Below are 23320 nucleotides of genomic sequence, written 5' to 3'. Positions count from 1 at the left end.
CTGAACCAGCATCACTACCACAGCATCTTGCAGCGGCATGCTATTCCATCCGGTTTGTGTTTAGTTGGACCATCATTTAGTTTTCAACAGGACAATGACCCCAAACACAACTCCAGGCTGTGTAAGGGCTATTTGACCAAGAAGGAGAGTGATGGGGTGCTACGCCAGATGACCTGGCCTCCACAGTCACCAGACCTGAACCCAATCGAGATGGTTTGGGGTGAGCTGGACCGCAGAGTGAAGGCAAAAGGGCCAACAAATGCTAAGCCTCTCTGGGGACTCATTCAAGATTGTTGGAAGACCATTTCCAGTGACTACCTCTTGAAGCTCATCAAGAGAATGCCAAGAGTGTGCAAAGCAGTCATCAAGGAAAAAGGTGGCACACTTTTTTGTTAAGTATATAATTCCACATATGTTAATTCATAGTTTTGATGCCTTCAGTGTGAATGTACAATTTTCATAGTCATGAAAATACAGAAAAATCTTTAAATGAGAAGGTGTGTCCAAGCTTTTGGTCTGTACTGTATGTGTATATATATATACATATATATGTATATACTAGCTGAAGAGCCCGGCGATGCCTGGGCATAGTAAATATCTGTGGTTAGTTATAGCACCTCACTTCTCTTATTTTCCCATCACGCCTCTCATTTTCCCCCTCACTCCTCTTATTTTCCCCCTCACTCCTCTCATTCCCCCCTAACACTTGTCATTTCGACCTCACATCTGTCATTTTCTGATCACTCCACTAATTTCCCTCACTCCTCTCATTTTGCACTAACACCTTTTCATTTTCACCTCACACCCCTCATTTTCACCTCACACCTCTCATTTACCCCTCAGTATATACATGTTTGTCATCTCCCTTATATATAGTATACACCTGTATGTCATCTCCTGTATATAGTATATACCTGTATGTCATCTCCCCTGTAACTAGTATATACCTGCTGTATGTCATCTCCTCCTGTGTATTGTATATACCTATGTGTCATCTCCTTCTGTATATAGTATATACCTGTATGTCATCTCTTCTGTATATACTATATACCTGTATGTCATCTCCTCCTATATATAGTATATACCTGTATGTCATCTCCCCTGTATATAGTATATATCTGTTGTATGTCATCTCCTCCTCTATATACCTATGTGTCATCTCCTCTTTTATATAGTATATACCTGTATGTCATCTCCTCCTGTATATAGTATATACGTGTGTCATCTCCTCCTGTATATAGTATATACCTGTAAGTCATCTCCTCCTGTATATAGTATATACATGTGTGTCATCTGCTCTTGTATATAGTATATACCTGTGTGTCATGTCCTCTTGTATATAGTATGTACCTGTATGTCATCTCCTCCTGTATATAGTATAAATGTGTGTCATCTCCTCCTGTATATAGTATATACCTGTGTGTCATCTCCCCTGTATATAGTATGTACCTGTATGTCATCTCCCCTGTATATAGTATATACCAGTGTGTCATCTCCTCCTGTATATAGTATATACCTGTGTGTCATCTCCCCTGTATATAGTATATATGTGTGTGTAATCTCCTCCTGTATATAGTATATACCTGTATGTCATCTCCTCCTGTATATAGTATTTACCGATGTGTCATCTCCCCTGTATATAGTATATATGTGTGTGTCATCTCCCCTGTATATAGTATATATCTGTCTGTCATCTCCTCCTGTATTAGACCTCGTTCACACGTTATTTGCTCAGTATTTTTACCTCAGTATTTGTAAGCTAAATTGGCAGCCTGATAAATCCCCAGCCAACAGGAAGCCCTCCCCCTGGCAGTATATATTAGCTCACACATACGCATAATAGAAAGGTCATATGACTGACAGCTGCCATATTTCCTATATGGTACAGTTGTTGCTCTTGTAGTTTGTCTGCTTATTAATCAGATTTTTATTTTTGAAGGATAATACCAGACTTGTGTGTGTTTTAGGGCGAGTTTCATGTGTCAAGTTGTGTGTGTTGAGTTGCATGTGGCTACATGCATGTAGCGACTTTTGTGAGATGAGTTTTGTGTGGCGACATGCGTGTAGCAACTTTTTGTATGTCGAGTTGCATGTGACAGGTTAGTGTAGCGAGTTGTGTGCAGCAAGTTTTGCACATGGCGAGTTTTGCGCGTGGCGAGTATGACCTCCCTACAACGCCTGTGCATGCTCCTGATGAGACAGCAGATGTTTTCCTGAGGGATCTCCCAACAGACCTGGATTAAAGCATTAGGCTAAGTTCACACTTGCGTTGTGCAGTCCGTTCAACACATCCGTTAAACGGACTACACTAGCACAAGTGCCGACGTTTGCCAGCGCTAGCACAGATGGAGCATCTGCTAGCTCCATCTGCGCTAGCAGTGACGGACCCGGAAACGCTGCAGCCTGCATCTCGGGTCCGTCACTCAATGACGGTACATCGCTAGCGCACGCCCATTGTGGGCGTGCGCTAGCGATGCGTCTGCCATTGAAAGTAATGGCGGCGTTAACGGATTACGTTACACCGCGTTATGCCGCGGTGTAACGTAGTCCATTAAATGGGTCACACTAACGCAGTGTGAGCCCAGCCTTAGTCAACTCCTGGACAGTCTGTGGTGCAATGTGACGTTGGTGGATGGAATGAGACATGATGTCCCAGATGTGCTTCATTGGATTCAGGTCTGGGAACAAGCAGGCCAGTCCATAGCGTCAATGCCTTCATCATGCAGGAACTGCTGATACACATCAGCCACATGAGGCCTAGCATTGTCATGCATGAGAAAAAAATCTGAGGATCTCATTCCTGTACCTAATGGCAGTCAGGGTACCTCTTGCTAGCACATGTAGGACTGTACGGCCCTCCAAATAAATGCCTCACCACTAGTGTTGAGCATTCCGATACCGCAAGTATCGGGTATCGGCCGATACTTGCGGTATCGGAATTCCGATACCGAGATCCGATACTTTTGTGGTATCGGGTATCGGTATCGGATACATAGAGATGTGTAAAATAAAGAATTAAAATAAAAAATATTGATATATTTACCTCTCCGGCAGCCCCTGGTGAGTCCGCGGGTAACCGGCAGGCTTCGTTGTTCAAAATCAGCGCTTTTAGGACCTGAGAAACACGTCCCGGCTTCTGATTGGTCGCGGGCCGCCCATGTGACCGCCACGCGACCAATCACAAGCCGCGACGTCACCGCAAGCTATTAGCGCGCTCATTTTTGAAAAATGAGCGCGTTAATGACTTTCAAAGACGTAGCGGCTTGTGATTGGTCGCGGCCACGCGACCAATCACAAGCCGCGACGTCACCGCAAGCTATTAACGCGCTCATTTTTAAAAATGAGTGCGTTAATGGCTTTCAAAGACGTAGCGGGTTGTGATTGGTCGCGGCCGCGACCAATCACAAGCCGCGACGTCACCACAAGCTATTAACGCGCTTATTTTTAAAAATGAGCGCGTTAATGGCTTTCAAAGACGTAGCGGGTTGTGATTGGTCGCGGCCGCGACCAATCACAAGCCGCGACGTCACCGCAAGCTATTGACGCGCTCATTTTTAAAAATGAGCGCGTTAATGGCTTTGAAAGACATAGCGGCTTGTGATTGGTCGCGTGGCCGCGACCAATCACAAGCCGCTACGTCTTTGAAAGTCATTAACGTGCTCATTTTTCAAAAATGAGCGCGCTAATAGCTTGCGGTGACGTCGCGGCTTGTGATTGGTCGCGGCCACGCGACCAATCACAAGCCGCTATGTTTTTTAAAGCCATTAACGCGCTCATTTTTAAAAATGAGCGCGTCAATAGCTTGCGGTGACGTCGCGGATTGTGATTGGTCGCGGCCACGCGACCAATCACAAGCCGCTATGTCTTTCAAAGCCATTAACGCGCTCATTTTTAAAAATGAGCGCGTCAATAGCTTGCGGTGACGTCGCGGCTTGTGATTGGTCGCGGCCACGCGACCAATCACAAGCCGCTATGTCTTTCAAAGCCATTAACGCGCTAATTTTTAAAAATGAGCGCGTCAATAACTTGCGGTGACGTCGCGGCTTGTGATTGGTCGCGGCCGCGACCAATCACAACCCGCTACGTCTTTGAAAGCCATTAACGCGCTCATTTTTAAAAATGAGCGCGCTAATAGCTTGCGGTGACGTCGCGGCGTGTGATTGGTCGCATGGCGGTCACATGGGCGGCCCGCGACCAATCAGAAGCCGGGACGTGTTTCTCAGGTCCTAAAAGCGCTGATTTTGAACAAAGAAGCCTGCCGGTTACCCGCACTGAGTTCAGGGGCCGCCGGAGAGGTAAATATATCAATATTTTTTATTTTTATTCTTTATTTTACACCTCCCTATGGATCCCAGGGCCTGAAGGAGAGTTTCCTCTCCTTCAGACCCTGGGAACCATGAGAATACCTTCCGATACTTGATGTCCCATTGACTTGTATTGGTATCGGATATCGGTATCGGCGATATCCGATATTTTTCGGGTATCGGCCGATACTATCCGATACCGATACTTTCAAGTATCGGACGGTATCGCTCAACACTACTCACCACCTCATTACTGACCCAAACCGGTCATGCTGGAGGATGTTGCAGGCAGCATAAAGTTTTCCACAGAGTCTCCAGACTGTCACTTCTGTCATATGTGCTCAGTGTGAACCTGCTCTCATCCATGAAGAGCTCAGGGCTCTGGCAAATTCCAATCGCCCTGCAGGGTGTCTCGCTGTAAGCACAACACCCACTTGTGGACGTCGGGCCCTCATTCCTCTCTCGTAGATTCAGAACAGATATAGGTGCTACACCTTGATAAAATATCTTCACTGGACAGGGATAGTTTTTTTCTGAGATTCGTCCCTATTCAGGCACAACCTATTAAAGCAGCATGTAGATAAATTGGTGGAGGAGTGCTGACAGTACTCTAATACCTCTGGGATGAAACACGAAGAAGATAATGGTAACCATTGTTGGAAACCATTCAAAAGAAACAAACAACAATGTTTTACAATGTTTCTCTTCTAAATAAAATTTGTCATTTACATACATGAAAATAAAGAATCTGTTAAATTGTTTTTACTAAACCTGATTGGTATTGCTGAGAAGAGAGGATAACTATCAATAGTATAAATATTGGGAAAACCCTTCAGATGACATAGGAAAGAATATTCCTTTTAGGCATCATATATCTACAAAATCGATAGATATGTGTACACTATACTGACAAAAGTATTGTACTCGCACAGTGAGAAAAAGTGTCATAGTGCAGCATTGAGCTCAGTGAGTTAACTGCAATGATCAGCTTACCTAGCTCAGCTATGCACCTTGAGTCTTTTTCTCATGATGCGTGTGGTGATGTTTCTGAGGTTGACCACAGTTCTCTGGCCCAGCTGGTAATGCAGCCTCAGTGACCTGTGATATCCTCGATAAGGTCACCACCAGTCACTGAGGCTGCGCTTGCAGCAGCTCATTGTCCTGTGGTTTTCAACCTGGATTAGGGCATGGGACAGAACGTCAGACAGGTGTGGGATATGATTTTTCTTTTATTTTTTACAAGAGACTCTGGCTTCTATGGAATGGGTGTTAGGCGAGTATTATTGTTGTTTTTTATTTTCTGTTTTTTTACAGTGGTTAAGGACTTCACTGGAAGAAGCGTAAAAGGAGTATAACTGTTTTTGTTATTTTTATATAAAAAGTAAAACTGTGTGTCTTTTTATTTCAAATAAAGGACTTTACTCTGGGCATATGTTTATTTACAATATGACTTTATGATTTGTAATGGAGAGGAGTCTACATTACTAATCCATGGACTTGATGTCACCTGACAATACAAAGGTGACGTTAACCCAACAAATATGAACCCGGGTAAAGCACCAGAATTGACACATCTGATAAACGTGTCTTTTCTGGGGCAGCTGCAGGCTACTATTTTTAGGCTATGGGGGGCCAATATTCCTGGCCCCTTACCAGCCTGAGAGTACCAGCCTCCAGCTTCCAGGTTTGGCTTGGCTGGATTTAAAAAATGAGGAGGACTCCATACCATTTAAAAAAATTATTTATTTAAATAATTTTAGGAAATGGCAAGGGGACACCTCTGTTCTTGATAACTAGGCATGCTAAAGCAGATAGCTGAGAGTTGGAACCCGCAGCTGTCAGTTTTGCCTGGCTGGTTATCAAAAATACAGGGGAACCAGGGCCGGACTGGGACTAAAATTCAGCCCTGGCATTTGAAGTCACACAGGCCCACTTGTCACATGGTAACTGTATTAGACTACGTTCACATTTGCGTTGTGTGCCGCTGCGTCGGCGATGCAACGCACAACGCAAATAAAAACGCACCAAAACGCACGCAAAAACGCTGCGTTTTGCGACGCATGCGTCCTTTTTTGCCGAAATTGGGACGCAAGAAAAATGCAACTTGTTGCGTTTTCTGCGCCCGACGCTTGCAGCAAAAAAAACGCATGCGTCGCACAACGCATGTCCATGCGTCCCCCATGTTAAATATAGGGGCGCAACAACGCAAACACGCAAAACGCTAATGTGAACGTAGCCTAATATCTTTGTACACTTGTAGGTTACAAGAAGTGAGGGGAGTGTAACACGACTATATAACATATAACTACAGCTGTATCCAGCATTACAGCTCAGTCCGCATAGAATGTAATGCAGCACAGTTCCCATAGAATGTAATGCAGCCAGTCCCCATAGAATGTAATGCAGCACAGCCCCATAGAATGTAATGCAGCACAGCCCCCATAGAATGTAATGCAGCACAGCCCCATAGAATGTAATGTAGCCAGTCCCCATAGAATGTAATGCAGCCAGCCCCCATAGAATGTAATGCAGCCAGCCCCCATAGAATGTAATGCAGCCAGCCCCCATAGAATGTAATGCAGCCAGCCCCCATAGAATGTAATGCAGCCAGTCCCCATAGAATGTAATGCAGCCCAGCCCCATAGAATGTAATGCAGCCCAGCCCCATAGAATGTAATGCAGCCAGCCCCCATAGAATGTAATGCAGCATAGGCCCCATAGAATGTAATGCAGCACAGCCCCCATAGAATGTAATGCAGCACAGCCCCATAGAATGTAATGTAGCCAGTCCCCATAGAATGTAATGCAGCCAGTCCCCATAGAATGTAATGCAGCCAGTCCCCATAGAATGTAATGCAGCACAGCCCCATAGAATGTAATGCAGCCAGCCCCCATAGAATGTAATGCAGCCAGCCCCCATAGAATGTAATGCAGCCAGCCCCCATAGAATGTAATGCAGCACAGGCCCCATAGAATGTAATGAAGCCCAGGCCCCATAGAATGTAATGCAGCTCAGCCCCCATAGAATGTAATGCAGCACAGTTCCATAGAATGTAATGCAGCCAGTCCCCATAGAATGTAATGCAGCACAGCCACCATACAATATAATGCAGCGCTGCCCAGCCCCATAGAATGTAATGCAGCCATGCCATGTAATAATAATAAAAAAAAACACTGACTCTACTCACCTTTCCTCTTGCCCCGGGCTGCTCCTGGCTCCGGTCTCAGCAGCTGCAGTCTGCCCGTCCGGTCACACAGCAGGTGCGCGATGATATGACGTCATCGCGCACCCGCAGTGTAAGCGGCAGACAGAGCGGGGAATGATGGGAGAGGGAGCAACAGCAGACGCTCTCTCCCCATCATTGCATTCAACTGTACCCACGGGCGTAGCTAGAGCTTTTGCCGCCCGGGGCTGTTCCCGAGTTCCCGAGTGTGAGTACAGAGCTGGTGACGTGTGTAATAGAAGATCATTCTGAAACTTGTATTATTATTTGTTCTGGAATTCCTCTGTAATGTTTATGATCTCTGTTTGCTGTCAGTGACCTGGAGCCTTCCCGGTGTAATGGTAATCGCAGCGGAGAGATTAGCACAATTCTATCTACCTTGTACCGTCCATTGTGTGCGGAATACTGCTGTGCTTCATAAAAGCGAACAAACTGCATGAATAAAAGCCGCACCTCGCCAGATATAACACAAGCCAGACATTGGCGACAATTCACATTTCAGCAGAGCCACTAACATAAAACCTCACAAGTTTGGTGTCGCCGCCATCGATCCGCCCCGGGAATCGGCTATCGGCTTATTTCTACAGCACAAAGAGGAAGTAACGAAACAAGGGAGGAGACATTGCTTTTTCACCAATTCATCGCTCGCACTTGGGAATTTTTTCTGACGACTCTCTGCATATTATACGGGAAAGTGCAAGGAAAAAAAAATAGAATTATCCCTCAAAAACAAAAGTCTGCATTGTTTTGGAAGAAAAGGACAACTGCAAGAGCAAAACTAGCCTCTGTCCTTAAAGATCCTGCATAACCCCTAGTGCAGCAAGTCCCAGGCAGCGCCGGGCCGACTCCTCACCTGGATCGCCCGGTGCAGCCCGTCAGTCATGGCCTCATTGAAGCTCTCGGTGTGAGCCCTGGTCAGGTCCTGCAGCGGCGGGTGCTGCTGATGTCCAGGCTTTCCATAGCTGGGGTCAGTCAGCTTCTTCAGACTGGGCTGGCTGGGCAATGTGAGCCACTTCTGGGCCGCCTCCATAGTGTGCAGTGATGGTGCTGTACAGCCCGGAATACAGGCAGCACATGTGCAGGAAGATGGGGGACGCCCTGTGCTTCCGCTAGAGGCGGCAGCTGGCAATGTCATCACTTCCGCCTCCCGGAGCTGCGGCCATTTTGTTGGAGACCCGGATGATTGGTGGAGTGCTGCACTTACACCCAGCTTCTTCCTGACACCCTGCAGTCTGTCACTCTGTGACCCACCCCCCGCATTGTGCCACCCGGGGCGGCCCACCCCCCCGCACCCCTCTTCCTACGCCACTGACTGTACCGGCGTCTATGATGTCGGTATAGTTGAATGCGGGGCCGGGAGTGTGCCGACAGCGGCACACTCGAGCGGCCCACTACTGCCATCGGCCCTTCTGGCATTTGCCAGAACTGCCCGATGGCCAGTCCAGCCCTGAGGGGAACCCACACAGTTTTTTAAAATGTATTTATAATGCGGGTGAAGGCTGATGAACATTCTCATCAGCTACACCTGCTCTCAATGTTATTAGTGGAAGCAGGCATAGGCTGATGGGAGTAGTTCTCTCTCATCAGCCAATGACTCTGACAGTGTGGGAGTCGTAGCACTTTGACTGCTGGTAATAATCTTACCACCAACCAGAGCCGCCGGTGTTTAAACTGGGATGCTGACCCTGAACAGTAATATAGACTTACTAGAGAAGTCCGTGCCTGAACAGTAGGTGTTCGGTACGGACACGAACTTTATTGTTTGGTTTCGCCCATCTCTAATCTTCACTTCATGGCTGAGTTGCTGTGGTTCCTAAATGCTTCCACTTTTCAATAATAACACTCACACTTGGTCAAGGAGTATTTAGAAAGGAAGAAATTTTTGTCACTTGACTTATTACACCAGTAAATTTCCATTACAGGACCGCACTCATATCAGTGAGGTCGGCTAAATGACTCATGTTTTCATAAATGTTAGTGAAGATTGCATTCTGATATATGCTACTGCACAATTGCCGCCATCTTGATGGAGACACTTTTTTTCCCCCACAATACTGTAGGACTAAAGAATAAATGCATATATGCATATGAGGCACTGCATTGTGCTACAGCACAGCCAATGGCGCTATTTTGATGAATGTTAATTTTTTTTGTAACCACACAATATGATATGCAGCATTTAAAATAGGGGTCAGGTCAGTGAGGGATAAGTGACCTGTCATAAGCCTTACAGATGAATATGTAAGCAGAGGACCACATAAAGACCCCCCAAAGGGTCATGAGGATCTCACTAACTGAAAATTACAAATAAAGATGAAACAACAATCACAAGATGGATTTCATCACCCAAGGTATCATTTTAATCAGTATAATAGCGCCTACCTGACACTGTCTGTAGTTTACTTTGCAAAAGCCTGATGACATGATCGCTTTAAATATTAACTTTTTCCTTCCACATTCCATTAATTCCAGTGAAGCACCTGAAGGGTTAATAAACTTCTTGAATGTGTTTTGAGCACCTTGAGGGGTGCAGTTTTTAAAATGGTCTCACTTTTGGGTATTTTCTGTCATATATGCCCCTTAAAGTCACTTCAAAGGTGATGTGGTCCTTAACCCCTTTACCCCCAAGGGTGGTTTGCACGTTAATGACCAGGCCAATTTTTACAATTCTGACCACTGTCCCTTTATAAGGTTATAACTCCGAAACGCTTCAACGGATCCTGGTGATTCTGACATTGTTTTCTCGTGACATATTGTACTTCATGACAGTGGTAAAATTTCTTTGATAGTACCTGCGTTTATTTGTGAAAAAAACGGAAATTTGGCGAAAATTTTGAAAATTTCGCAATTTTCAAACTTTGAATTTTTATGCAATTAAATCACAGAGATATGTCACACAAAATACTTAATAAGTAACATTTCCCACATGTCTCCTTTACATCAGCATAATTTTGGAACCAATTTTTTTTTTTGTTAGGGAGTTATAAGGGTTAAAAGTTGACCAGCAATTTCTCATTTTTACAACACCATTTTTTTTTAGGGACCACGTCTCATTTGAAGTCATTTTGAGGGGTCTATATGATAGAAAATGCCCAAGTGTGACACCATTCTAAAAACTGCACCCCTCAAGGTGCTCAAAACCACATTCAAGAAGTTTATTAACCCTTCAGGTGTTTAATAGGAATTTTTGGAATGTTTAAATAAAAATGAACATTTAACTTTTTTACACAAAAAATTTACTTCAGCTCCAATTTGTTTTATTTTACCAAGGGTAACAGGAGAAATTGGACCCAAAAAGTTGTTGTCCAATTTGTCCTGAGTACGCTGATACCCCATATGTGGCAGTAAACCACTGTTTGGGCGCATGGGAGAGCTCGGAAGGGAAGGAGCGCTATTTGACTTTTCAATGCAAAATTGACAGGAATTGAGATGGGACGCCATGTTGCGTTTGGAGAGCCACTGATGTGCCTAAACATTGAAACCCCCCACAAGTGACACCATTTTGGAAAGTAGACCCCCTAAGGAACTTATCTGGATGTGTGGTGAGCACTTTGACCCACCAAGGGCTTCACAGACGTTTATAATGCAGAGCCATAAAAATAAAACAAAATTTTTTTCCCACAAAAATTATTTTTTAGCCCCCAGTTTTGTATTTTCCCTAGGGTAACAGGAGAAATTGGACCCCAAAAGTTGTTGTCCAATTTGTCCTGAGTACGCTGATACCCCATATGTGGGGGGGAACCACCGTTTGGGCGCATGGGAGGGTTCGGAAGGGAAGGAGCGCCATTTGGAATGCAGACTTAGATGGAATGGTCTGCAGGCGTCACATTGCGTTTGCAGAGCCCCTAATGTACCTAAACAGTAGAAACCCGCCACAAGTGACACCATTTTGGAAAGTAGACCCCCTAAGGAACTCATCTTGATGTGTTGTGAGAGCTTTGAACCCCCAAGTATTTCACTACAGTTTATAACGCAGAGCCATGCAAATAAAAAATATTTTTTTTTCCACAAAAATTATATTTTAGCCCCCAGTTTTGTATTTTTCCAAGGTTAGCAGGAGAAATTGGACCCTAAATGTTGTTGTCCAATTTGTCCTGAGTACGCTGATACCTGATATGTGGGGGGGAACCACCGTTTGGGCGCATGGGAGGGCTCGGAAGGGAAGGAGCATCATTTGGAATGCAGACTTAGATGGATTGGTCTGCAGGCGTCACATTGCGTTTGCAGAGCCCCTAATGTACCTAAACAGTAGAAACCCCCCACAAGTGACCCCATATTGGAAACTAGACCCCTCAATGAACTTATCTAGATGTGTTGTGAGAACTTTGAACCCCCAAGTGTTTCACTACAGTTTATAACGCAGAGCCGTGAAAATAAAAAATCTTTTTGTTTTCCCACAAAAATTATTTTTTAGCCCCCAGTTTTGTATTTTCCCAAGGGTAACAGGAGAAATTGGTCCACAAAAGTTGTTGTCCAATTTGTCCTGAGTACGCTGATACCCCATATGTTGGGGTAAACCCCTGTTTGGGCACACAGGAGAGCTCGGAAGGGAAGGAGCACTGTTTTACTTTTTCAATGCAGAATTGGCTGGAATTGAGATCGGACGCCATGTCGTGTTTGGAGAGCCCCTGATGTGCCGAAACAGTGGAAACCCCCCAATTATAACTGAAACCCTAATCTAAACACACCCCTAACCCTAATTCCAACGGTAACCCTAACCACACCTCTAACCCTGACACACCCCTAACCCTAATCCCAACCCTATTCCCAACTATAAATGTAATCTAAACCCTAACCCTAACTTTAGCCCCAACCCTAACTGTAGCCCCAACCCTAACCCTAACCCTAGCCCTAACCCTAGCCCTAACCCTTACCCTAGCCCTAACCCTAGCCCTAACCCTAGCCCTAACCCTAACCCTAACCCTAGCCCTAACCCTAGCCCTAACCCTAACCCTAGCCCTAACCCTAGCCCTAACCCTAGTCCTAACCCTAGCCCTAACCCTAGCCCTAATGGGAAAATGGAAATAAATACATTTTTTTTTATTTTTCCCTAACTAAGGGGGTGATGAAGGGGGGTTTGATTTACTTTTATAGCGAGTTTTTTAGCGGATTTTTATGATTGGCAGCCGTCACACACTGAAAGACCCTTTTTATTGCAAAAAATATTTTTTGCAATACCACATTTTGAGAGCTATAATTTTTCCATCTTTTGGTCCACAGTGTCATGTGAGGTCTTGTTTTTTGCGGGACGAGTTGACGTTTTTATTGAAAACATTTTTGGGCACGTGACATTTTTTTATCGCTTTTTATTCCGATTTTTGTGAGGAAGAATGACCAAAAGCCAGCTATTCATGAATTTCTATTGGGGGAGGCGTTTATACCGTTCCGCGTTTGGTAAAATTGATAAATCAGTTTTATTCTTCGGGTCAGTACGATTACAGCGATACCTCATTTATATCATTTTTTTATGGTTTGGTGCTTTTATACGATAAAAACTATTTTACAGAAAAAATAATTATTTTTGCATCGCTTTATTCTCAGGACTATAACTTTTTTATTTTTTTGCTGATGATGCTGTATGGTGGCTCGTTTTTTGCGGGACAATATGACGCTTTCAGCGGTACCATGGTTATTTATATCTGTCCTTTTGATCGCGTGTTATTCCACTTTTTGTTCAGCGGTATGATAATAAAGCGTTGTTTTTTGCCTCGTTTTTTTTTTTTTTTTCTTACGGTGTTTACTGAAGGGGTTAACTAGTGGGACAGTTTTATAGGTCGGGTCGTTACGGACGCGGCGATACTAAATATGTGTACTTTTATTGTTTTTTTTTTAAATTTAGATGAAGAAATGTATTTATGGGAATAATATATATATTTTTTTTTCATTATTTTGGAATATTTTTTTTAATTTTTTTTACACATTTGGAAAATTTTTTTTTTACTTTTTTACTTTGTCCCAGGGGGGGACATCACAGATCAGTGATCTGACAGTTTGCACAGCACTCTGTCAGATCACTGATCTGACATGCAGCGCTGCAGCCTTCACAGTGCCTGCTCTAAGCAGGCTCTGTGAAGCCACCTCCCTCCCTGCAGGACCCGGATCCACGGCCATCTTGGATCCGGGGCTCGAGCAGGGAGGGAGGTGAGGAGACCCTCGCAGCAACGCGATCACATCGTGTTGCTGCGGGGGGCTCAGGGAAGCCCGCAGGGAGCCCCCTCCCTGCGCGGTGCTTCCCTGCACCGCCGGCACATCGCGATCATCTTTGATCGCGGTGTGCCAGGGGTTAATGTGCCAGGGGCGGTCCGTGACCGCTCCTGGCACATAGTGCCGGATGTCAGCTGCGATAAGCAGCTGACACCCGGCCGCGATCGGCCGCGCTCCCCCCGTGAGCGCGGCCGATCGGCTATGACGTACTATCCCGTCCAGGGTCAGATAAGCCCAGGGCACCTCGACGGGATAGTACGTCTAAGGTCACAGAGGGGTTAAAAAAAAAGGTTTTGTAAATTTTGTGGGAAAAATTAGAAAATCGCTGGTCAACTTCCCTTATAACTTCCTAACGGAAAAATTATGTTTCGAAAATTGTGCTAAAGTAAAGGAGACACGTGAGAAATGTTATTTAACTGTTTTGTGTGACATATCTCTCTGATTTAAGGACATTAAAATTAAAAGTTTGAAAATTGCAAAATGTCTACCTTTTTCCCCCAAATTTCAATTTTTTTTCACCAATAAATAAAGTCATATCGAACAAATTTTACCACTAACATGAAGTAACATATGTCTCAGAATCAGTTTGATACATTGACGTGTTCCGAAGTTATTACCATGTAAAGATCAAGAAGGTAAAAATAGGCTTGGGTGGTAAAGGGGTTAAAATATGGACTGTAATTATATGCAATAAAAAATATCGTTCCTAATAATCGAGGCTAAATATAAGTAATAAATGTGACTTTCACTGAACCAATCACAGTAATTTCTATATATGAATTTTAGTAAATGTCAGGAAGTTCTGTATTTTTGTAACATACGAGTCTTTTTTTCCCTATTGGTCATTGACCCGAAAGTCGGTGTCAGTTTGCAAGCTTGGAACAAAGTTGTTATTGCATAATGTTTTGTGAAGCCTTTCTCTGCACTGTTATGTATGATTTATACAAGGTTGGACAGACCTTGCTTTGATATATTCTTCCCATGATATCAATACATCACTGGGCACATTTTTTTATTATTACACCCATTGTGAGCTTCAAAGATATAAGGCGAGTGGAGAAAGCATGTTAATAATTAATATCTTCCTCATGTGGAGCTCTGACAGCATAATGTAATAACAGAAGAGGAAAAAATGCCTGCCCTCCGGTGCTGCAGAGGATATTCACAAGGAACAGGAGAGCGTTCTGCACTCATTGACCCCGCTCTTCAACGTCATGTGGTCTCCATGGCCAAGTTGTTGCGGTTCCTTTCCTTACTTTTAAATAATACGACCCACAGGTGATGGTGGATTAGAGGGAAGAAAGTTTATGACCTGACTTGTTACTCTGGTGGCTCCTATTAGAGGACCGCGCTGGGATCACAGCTCTTTAGAATGAGTAATTCTTCACACTTGGTAGTAAAGGCAGACAGCATGGCGAGAGGCTGGATGTTATACACTGGGGGCAATGGGACTGAACAAAGAACCTAGATGTAATGATTAGTATAGCAAGTTTAGCACCAATCTGAATAACATTGACCAGTTGAGCACTACAAGTGTATGGCCTAGGAAAGTATAGGAGGAACAATTCCAGAACAGATTATTGACCTGTTAATGAATTATTAGGAATTAAAACTGATTATAGAATAGTTTCATAAAAAAACCTACACAGTCAGTATATGGCACCGTATACACATACGGATGCATATACTGCACATAGGCTCGGATAAAAAAGTAAACTGGGAGATGACATATCGCAGCAGACTTTGCTTTCCTATACTGATAAATATAACTATACTGAATACAATCTGCCCAGCGACAGGCAAAAGGACCCTTTTATGACATCTGAGTAGTAAACGGTTGCCTATGGATATGCTAGGAGTATGTACTGGGAACTTTTCCTTCTATGAACTTAGTGCTAAAATGTTATGTGATCACAGCCCAATAGGTTTCCAAAGAGTTGGTTAAAAAAAAGTGGAAAAACTGCATAAAATAATAGTGGGGGAAATAAGTATTTGATCCCTTGCTGATTTTGTAAGCTTGCCCACTGACAAATATATGAACAGTCTTTAATTTGAAGGGTAGGTTAATTTTAACATTGAGAGATAGAATATCAAAAATAAAATCCAGAAAAACACATTGCATAAATTATATACATTTATTTGCATTTTGCAGTGAGAAATAAATATATGATCCCCCTACCAATCATTAAAAGTTCTGGCTCCTACAGAACAATTAGATGCTCCTAATCAACTCGTTACCTGCATTATAGACAGCCGTCTTACAAAGTCACCTTTATAAAAGACTCCTGTCAAAAAACTCAATTAATCAGTCAGACTCTAACCTCTACAACCTGGGCAAGACCAAACAGCTTTATAAGGATGTCAGGGACAAGATCATAGACCTGCACAAAGCTGGAATGGGCTACAAAACCACAAGTTAGATGCTCGGCGATAAGGAGACAACTATTGGTGCAATAGTAAGAAAATGGAAGAAATACAAAATTACTGTCAATCGACATCGATGTGCAGCACCATGCAAAATCTCACCTCATGGGGTATCCTTGATCATGAGGAAGGTGAGAGATCAGTCAAAATGTACACGAAGGGAACTTGTTAATGATCTCAAGGCAGCTGGGACAACAGTCACCAAGAAAACCATTGGTAACACTTTACGCCGTAAAGGTTTAAAATCCAGCAGTGCCCGCAAAGTCCCCCTGCTCAATAAGGCACATGTGCAGGCCCGTCTGAAGATTGCCAATGAACACCAGGACAATTCTGTGAGTGATTGGGAGAAGGTGCCATGGTCAGATGAGACAAAAATTGAGCTCTTTGGCATTAACTCAACTCGCAGTGTTTGGAGAAAGAGAAATGCTGCCTATGACCCAAAGAACACCATCCCCACTGTCAAGCATGGAGGAGGAAGTTTACTGTTTTGGGGTGTTTCTCTGCTAAGGGCACAGGACTACTTCACCACATCAATGGGAGAATGGATGGAGCCATGTACCCTAAAATCCTGAGTGACAACCTCCTTCCCTCCACCAGGACATTAAAAATGGGTCATGGCTGGGTCTTCCAGCAAGATAATGACCCAAAACATACAGCCAACGCAACAAAGAAGTGGCTCAAAAAGAAGCACATTAAGGTCATGGAGTGGCCTAGCCAGTGTCCAGAGCTTAAACTCATAGAAAACATATGGAGGAAGTTGAAGCTCTGAGCTGCCAAGAGACAGCCTAAAAATCTTAATGATTTAGAGATGATTTGCAAAGAGGAGAGGACCAAAATTCCTCCTGATATGTGCGCGAACCTCATCATCAACTACAATAACGTCTGACTGCTGTGCTTGCCAACAAGGGTTTTGCCACCAAGTATTAGGTCATTTTTGCCAGAAGGATCAAATACTTATTTCTCACTGCAAAATACAAATAAATTTATATTATTTATACAATGTGATTTTCTGGATTTTATTTTTGACATTCTATCTGTCAGTGTTAAAATGAATCTACCCTTAAAATTATAGACTGTTCATGTCTTTGCCAGTGGGCAAACTTACAAAATCAGCAAGGGATCAAATAGTTATTTCCCCCACTGTATGAGGATATGTCAACAGATTTCACAACATAAACTGTGCATGTTATTAAATAGATCTTTTAGTCCTGATGAGGTATGTGTACTGTACTTACGTTAAAAATCCATGCCAAAATGACTATTTAATCTCGTTGGAAAGTTTTCCAACCTGATATTATAATGAGCATTTTATGATGAGCTGTAGCTCATCTTTATATATTAAAATGCTCATCTTAATATCAGGTCAGAAAAGATTATACAACCATTCTATTTCATAGTAAGTATGCCAGACTCACCAGGTATGAGAGATCTATTTGGTAATTTTCTAAGGGTTTTTCTGTCTGTCTGTCCTGGAAATCCCGCATCTCTGATTGGTCGAGGCCGCCAGGCGACGGGCACAGCATGGCGACGATGATGTCATAAAGGTTGCCTCGACCAATCAGCGATGGGCACAGTCTGCCATGAATTCGCCTCGACCAATCAGCGATGGGCACAATATCGACGTAGATGTCATAATGGTTGCCATGGCGACGATGATGTCATAAAGGTTGCCTCGACCAATCAGCGATGGGCACAGTCTGCCATGAATTCGCCTCGACCAATCAGCGATGGGCACAATATCGACGTAGATGTCATAATGGTTGCCATGGCGATGATGATGTCATAAAGGTTGCCTCGACCAATCAGCGACGGGCACAGTCTGCCACGAATTCTGGAATCATCATTGTCCATATACTACGGGGACATGCATATTTTAGAATACCCGATGCGTTAGAATCGGGCCACAATCTAGTGTATAATATAATCACACAATTGGATCGAAATTTTCATAACTCTAAAGGGGTTTTCCGGGAATTTTTTTTTAAATTTTTTGCTGTGAACTAACAGGCAGATAATTGCTAACTACCTGCCTGCTTTGTCTGCCAATGATCTCTGCTGGCTCACTGCTGTCACAGACTGCTCATGCCGGCTTCTGCAATTGTCACATTGACAGAGCAACGGCTTTCCTTCCGGTTTGCTCTGTGAACATGGTGTGACTGCCTGTCATAATGACGAACATCTGCCTCTTTGCAGCCTAATTGGGGGAAGCTGGCTGTCAATCATTATGATGTCAGCAGTCACAACCTCTTGAAAGAGCAGTCCGGAAGAAGAAGAGCTGCTCTGTTGACATAAAGCAGCAGAATCGCCAGCAGGAGCGGACGGTGACAGCTTTCAGTTAGTGCTCAGTAGTTAGCAACTACCTGCCTTTTAGGCGCATAGTAGAAAAAAGTAGTCCCAGATAACACTTTCACATGGTTTATATGATTTTTACAATCCTTTTTTTAGAAGGATTTCCTGAAATGAAGTTGATTACAGTTTGTCCGGTTGCTGGAACCTCTTAAAATCATCTGTCATCTTCTAGGGAACCTGGCAGCAAGTGTTCAGTTTACTGACAGCACCATGATGGCGTAAACCCTTACGCAGTGCCCACTGAAATCAATGGCATCGTTTTCGAATGCATCAGGTCCTTGAGAGACACAGGTGCTCTTTGTAACTCGCCTAAAATTGTGAACCCAGAGTGTAAATCCATCAATTTTAAAACCTAAATGCATTCGCCTCATTAGCTATAGAGCAGACAGCACCATGGACAGCGGCACTGCTCTGGAGGAAGGAGGGAACTGTTCTCTACAGCTTGGAAAACATAGTAAAACGCATTGCAAGTCTATACCGTATATAATTATTCAAGGTTATTTTACTGAACCAGGGGAACTCTATTCATTTATGATGAAACACATTCTTGGATGTTACATAATATATAAAACTACTCTTTCCTATCCACAAACATACAAAAGAAAGCACATTATTACTAAACTATGAATGCTTAGTCAATTAGCAATATTATACTGCAGATGTGCAGTGTACAGAGAGTTCACTATTGATAAACCACAATCCATTATTGTGTAATAATGATGCTTTAAAACCTGATTCCACCAGCAAAACCACTTATCTGAAATCTAATAGGAATAGAATAGCTGGCATCCCGCTGCGGTGCATTTACCGCTCCATTCACCTCCTCTCTATGTTCCCATGTCTTCTACTCGGCCATTAATGACTTCCTTTATAGGTGGTGACTGCATTGTCTATTCCTGAGGCTTAGGTAACTTTGCATATTTCCTATACAAAAAGCTCTTTCCAGAAGACAGCAGTTATTGCCCAAGTGCATTTTATTGGTATTAAATACCCTACATGTTAATCAAATCTTTAACAAGTCTTCCAACATGACTGGGGATATTCATCTTGTGACACACCTATCTGCAGACAACTGTTTTGGAAAACTTGCTCCTTGACACTGTAGAGCAGGGTTCACCAACCTGTAGCCCCCAGAGCCACATGTGGCTTGCGGGCCCATGATGTGTGGCTTGCAGCTGTTTGCCAGCTTGGTGCAAAGCAAACAACTAAATGTTGGGGTGCCCTAACCAATCTAATGCTCATCACGTCCCGGACAACCTCTTTTTAAAGAGAACGTTATCAGAAAAATCAATTATTGTGTAAAGCAGGTTTTACGTTAAATGCATCTTTTTTTTCAAATTGTTGGACAAATTTTCAAACAGCCACAAGACATGCAGCCACGGGAACTCGAACATATATTTCGAGCACACCGAAGTCATTCTTTTCAACTTATCAGAGCACATTTGCTCGTTATCACTAATCGCAATCATTATTAAAGATTAGAAATCTAGCAGGACAGGAAGTAGAAGTCTAAAATAACCCCAGTGGAGAGTGTGAAAGTTGCAGAATCACATTTTTTTAGAATAAAGATTATATGGGAACAAATTGCCAAAAAATTATCATTTTTTTAAAATGACAAATTAAAGAGACCAAGTAGACAAGAGTTGCTTACTTTCTTCCTAAGGAGCCTTTGCAATAAGACTCCATAAACCCCCCACTGCTATATTTCCTATACAAACATCTAGACGGTTCCTGAGCGCTCTGCTCAGTTATCACTTTGTCATTGTGTGATGTAGATGACATTTGCATTATTTTTTAGGCCGACTCCCCAGGGACACATGTCTGGGTTTCAGCTGCGGGTATATTTACAAGCGGCACATTTTCTGTGATGCAATGCCAGTTCTGTGCACCTGAATGGGGCCGTTTCTACAGCCTGTGCATTCATAAAACTTTATTTATATAGTACATATATTAGAGAACGCGGCTTAGATTTGGAAATAAACAGCATAAATTGTTTTTAGAAATTCCTATTTTGCCTATTAAGATTGCATTTGCATAAATGAGGATATTTGCATATTTGCTTTTTTTTATGACTTGGCAATGTTTCAGCTAATAAGGCAGGTGCTTTTCTGATTAGAAAACTTCACTTTTGTTTGTTACCCTGAAGGAAATATCCGTCTTGGTGAAAATTAACAAACTTGCATTGATGTCAAGTAAAACGCTCGCAGCCACTCCCATAGGAGATGTTCAGGTTGAGGTTCAACTAGAACATAAAGGAGGTGGAAAGAGTTTCCCATTTATCTTCTGCTCCATTGTAGGAATAATCTACTAAGAATTTAGCTGTTTCATCTCCCCAGACATCCGCTGCAACCGGCAATACAGCAAGTCATTCATCTTAGTGCTGCCACAGTTCCCAGACGTCTGCTTAAAGCCTGCGGGAAATGTTTACAGGTCCAGACAAGCTGCACCTCCAACCACTTTCATAAATGTATTAATATATTGTTAAATGCTGAAATCCAGTTTGGAAACACAATTGAGTTTTATATCTTAAAGTATTAAAGTATTCATAACATTAACTGGGATTGATCACACAAAACATAAATCAACATCAAATATCAGAACTTGCTCATGGTTGTATATTTACACCATTTATGCCCTCATCATCCATCCAAAATGTGTCTCTAAGACCTACGGTATATAATGCATTTCCCTTTCAGCAATAAATAAATACATTTGTATAATGAAAAGTTGTACTATTTTGTAATATAATTTTTTTTATTAGTTTCAGGGAAGGGCTTATGAAACATGCAACCAATACCATTTTACATGAAGGGTATGACTGGCCCACAGGGAACTGGTGAATTCTCTGGTAGGCATCTGTACAGAAGTGGACCCCCAGCCTCTTATATGAACAGTAGTTGGCACACTTGATTCTCTGTGTATAGACAAAGGTAGTACATCATCATCATCATCTCACAAACAACCTAGCTTTTTATTACACAAAAGCATAGGCAAATTTAGTGAATGAGGGTAAAGTAATATTTGAATGTAGCTGAACTGGGGGCCCTCAAAGTCAATGTTGCTGGTGGGCTGTTGGCATCCCAGTCCTAAACTGTTTGCATGTGTTTAAAGCTCATAAGAAGGAAAAAGCAAACCATTCTAAATTACTGGAGACTGATTCTCTTGATTAGATTACTGTATTAATCGGATTAAAAAATTAACTTTCCCCTCCCTAAATTTGGGAGGAAAATATGGGTGCGTTGTATAATCCGTATGTAGCTTACCAGGGTGGGAAGGGAGGGTGGCAGGCAGGGTCACTGTTGCAGAAAGCGGTCGGCAGTGGTAGGAGTGGAGCGATATCGCAGGTCCCAGCACTTTGAGGCTGCGGGCCCTGGGGTGTCAGAAAATGTCAGCATTGAGCGGAGTCCCTGCACTTTCCCACTGATTTCCCTGAGGTGGGCTCCTGGAAAATGGCAGCCGGACAAGGCGGATGCCCAGATTGCCATCTCACCTCCTTCCTAATTTTCCCCCCAAAATTTGTGGTGCTTCTTATAGTCCACAAAATACGATATATGAGGCTGCTGCAGGCTTGTCTACTTATGACTTATAATTACTGGTTGATCCACAAATGAGGTGGTCAATGGCTAGCGCCTTGCAATCTGAAAATTAGCCTTTGGAAATCAAAGAGCTCATGTTACACTTCATGAAGAGGGACTCCCTGTTGCTGGGGTTTACCCCTAGGTCATGAGACATATTTATAAGGGGTGCAAACTTAGCAATTATAGCAAAGAGGCCCAAAGTACCTTATGCTCCATAGAAAAACGTGGTATCTATAAGCATTTGTAAGTGGAGCTCTAGTTTTGTGAACATTTTTAAATTTTGTAATATACTTCTATTACTGAAGGGGCAAAGTTTTTACCAATTATCACCATTTAGCCTTGGACTATTCTTAATATTTTTCTTTCTCAAAAAACTGTCAGCCTTATAGGTCTTCTCTGGTGAAAGCAAGCTATCACCTATCGATACACTACTCTGATTTCTGAGACCCACACCAATTGGCAGAATAGGGAATTTACAATTCCAGTGGGGCTCTGTTATCCCTATTAGAATGCAGGTCTGAGCACCACTTTATTTATTCTTTTAACTCCTTGCTGCCAAGGCCAATTTTCCTTTTGCACTTTAGTTCTTTCCTCCCCTTCTTCTTGCAAGAGACATAAGTTCATAAAAATATTAATTTTGCTTGTGTCGTCATTTTTTTAAAAACCCAAGCGTTTTAAATTTATTACGCTCTATGAAGCTTTGTTTTTTTGTGTAGAAAGCTGAAGTTTTATTGAGATCATCATAGTTAACATACAACTATTTGATAGCTTTATATTGCATTTTTAATTAGTAGAGATGGGCGGGGATCTCAGGTCACCGCAGTTCAGCCTGGCTGGGAACGCAGCCTCGGTGATGTCACCGATTTTTGAGCCCTTTGTAAACAATCCACTGATCAGCAGATGAACAAGCATCTGTCGGTTGATTTGATCCTCTTTGGTGGCCAAACATCATTGTTGGCAGCACATATCCCTGTGTAAATGTGATAACTGTTATGATTGCTTGATTCCCTGACAGTTTGTTTTAGCCTGAGTAAAAGGACCATAAACAAATGCTGAAGGACATTGGGCAGAAATATCCACATATAAATCCAGGGTTCAATGGTCTTTGGGTGGGCTGCACAGTGGCTCAGTGGTTAGCACTGCTGTTTGGCATCTCTGGGGTCCTGGGTTCAAATCCCACCAAGGACAACATCTGCAAGGAGTTTGCATGTTCTCCCCGTGTTTGCACAGGTTTCCT

The 23320-nt window shown here is 43.0% G+C and overlaps 1 protein-coding gene across 1 annotated transcript in view; it reads right to left on the bottom strand.

Annotated features, from left to right (window-relative positions):
- Positions 1 to 23320, bottom strand: part of PLPP4 (phospholipid phosphatase 4) — a 150843-nt gene that overhangs the window by 26040 nt on the left and 101483 nt on the right. The gene's annotated exons all lie outside the window — the stretch shown is intronic.

This window comes from Ranitomeya imitator, chromosome 2 (genome assembly GCF_032444005.1).
Source record: "Ranitomeya imitator isolate aRanImi1 chromosome 2, aRanImi1.pri, whole genome shotgun sequence".
Lineage (NCBI taxonomy): Eukaryota > Metazoa > Chordata > Amphibia > Anura > Dendrobatidae > Ranitomeya > Ranitomeya imitator.
This window is presented reverse-complemented; position numbering and strand designations above follow the sequence as displayed.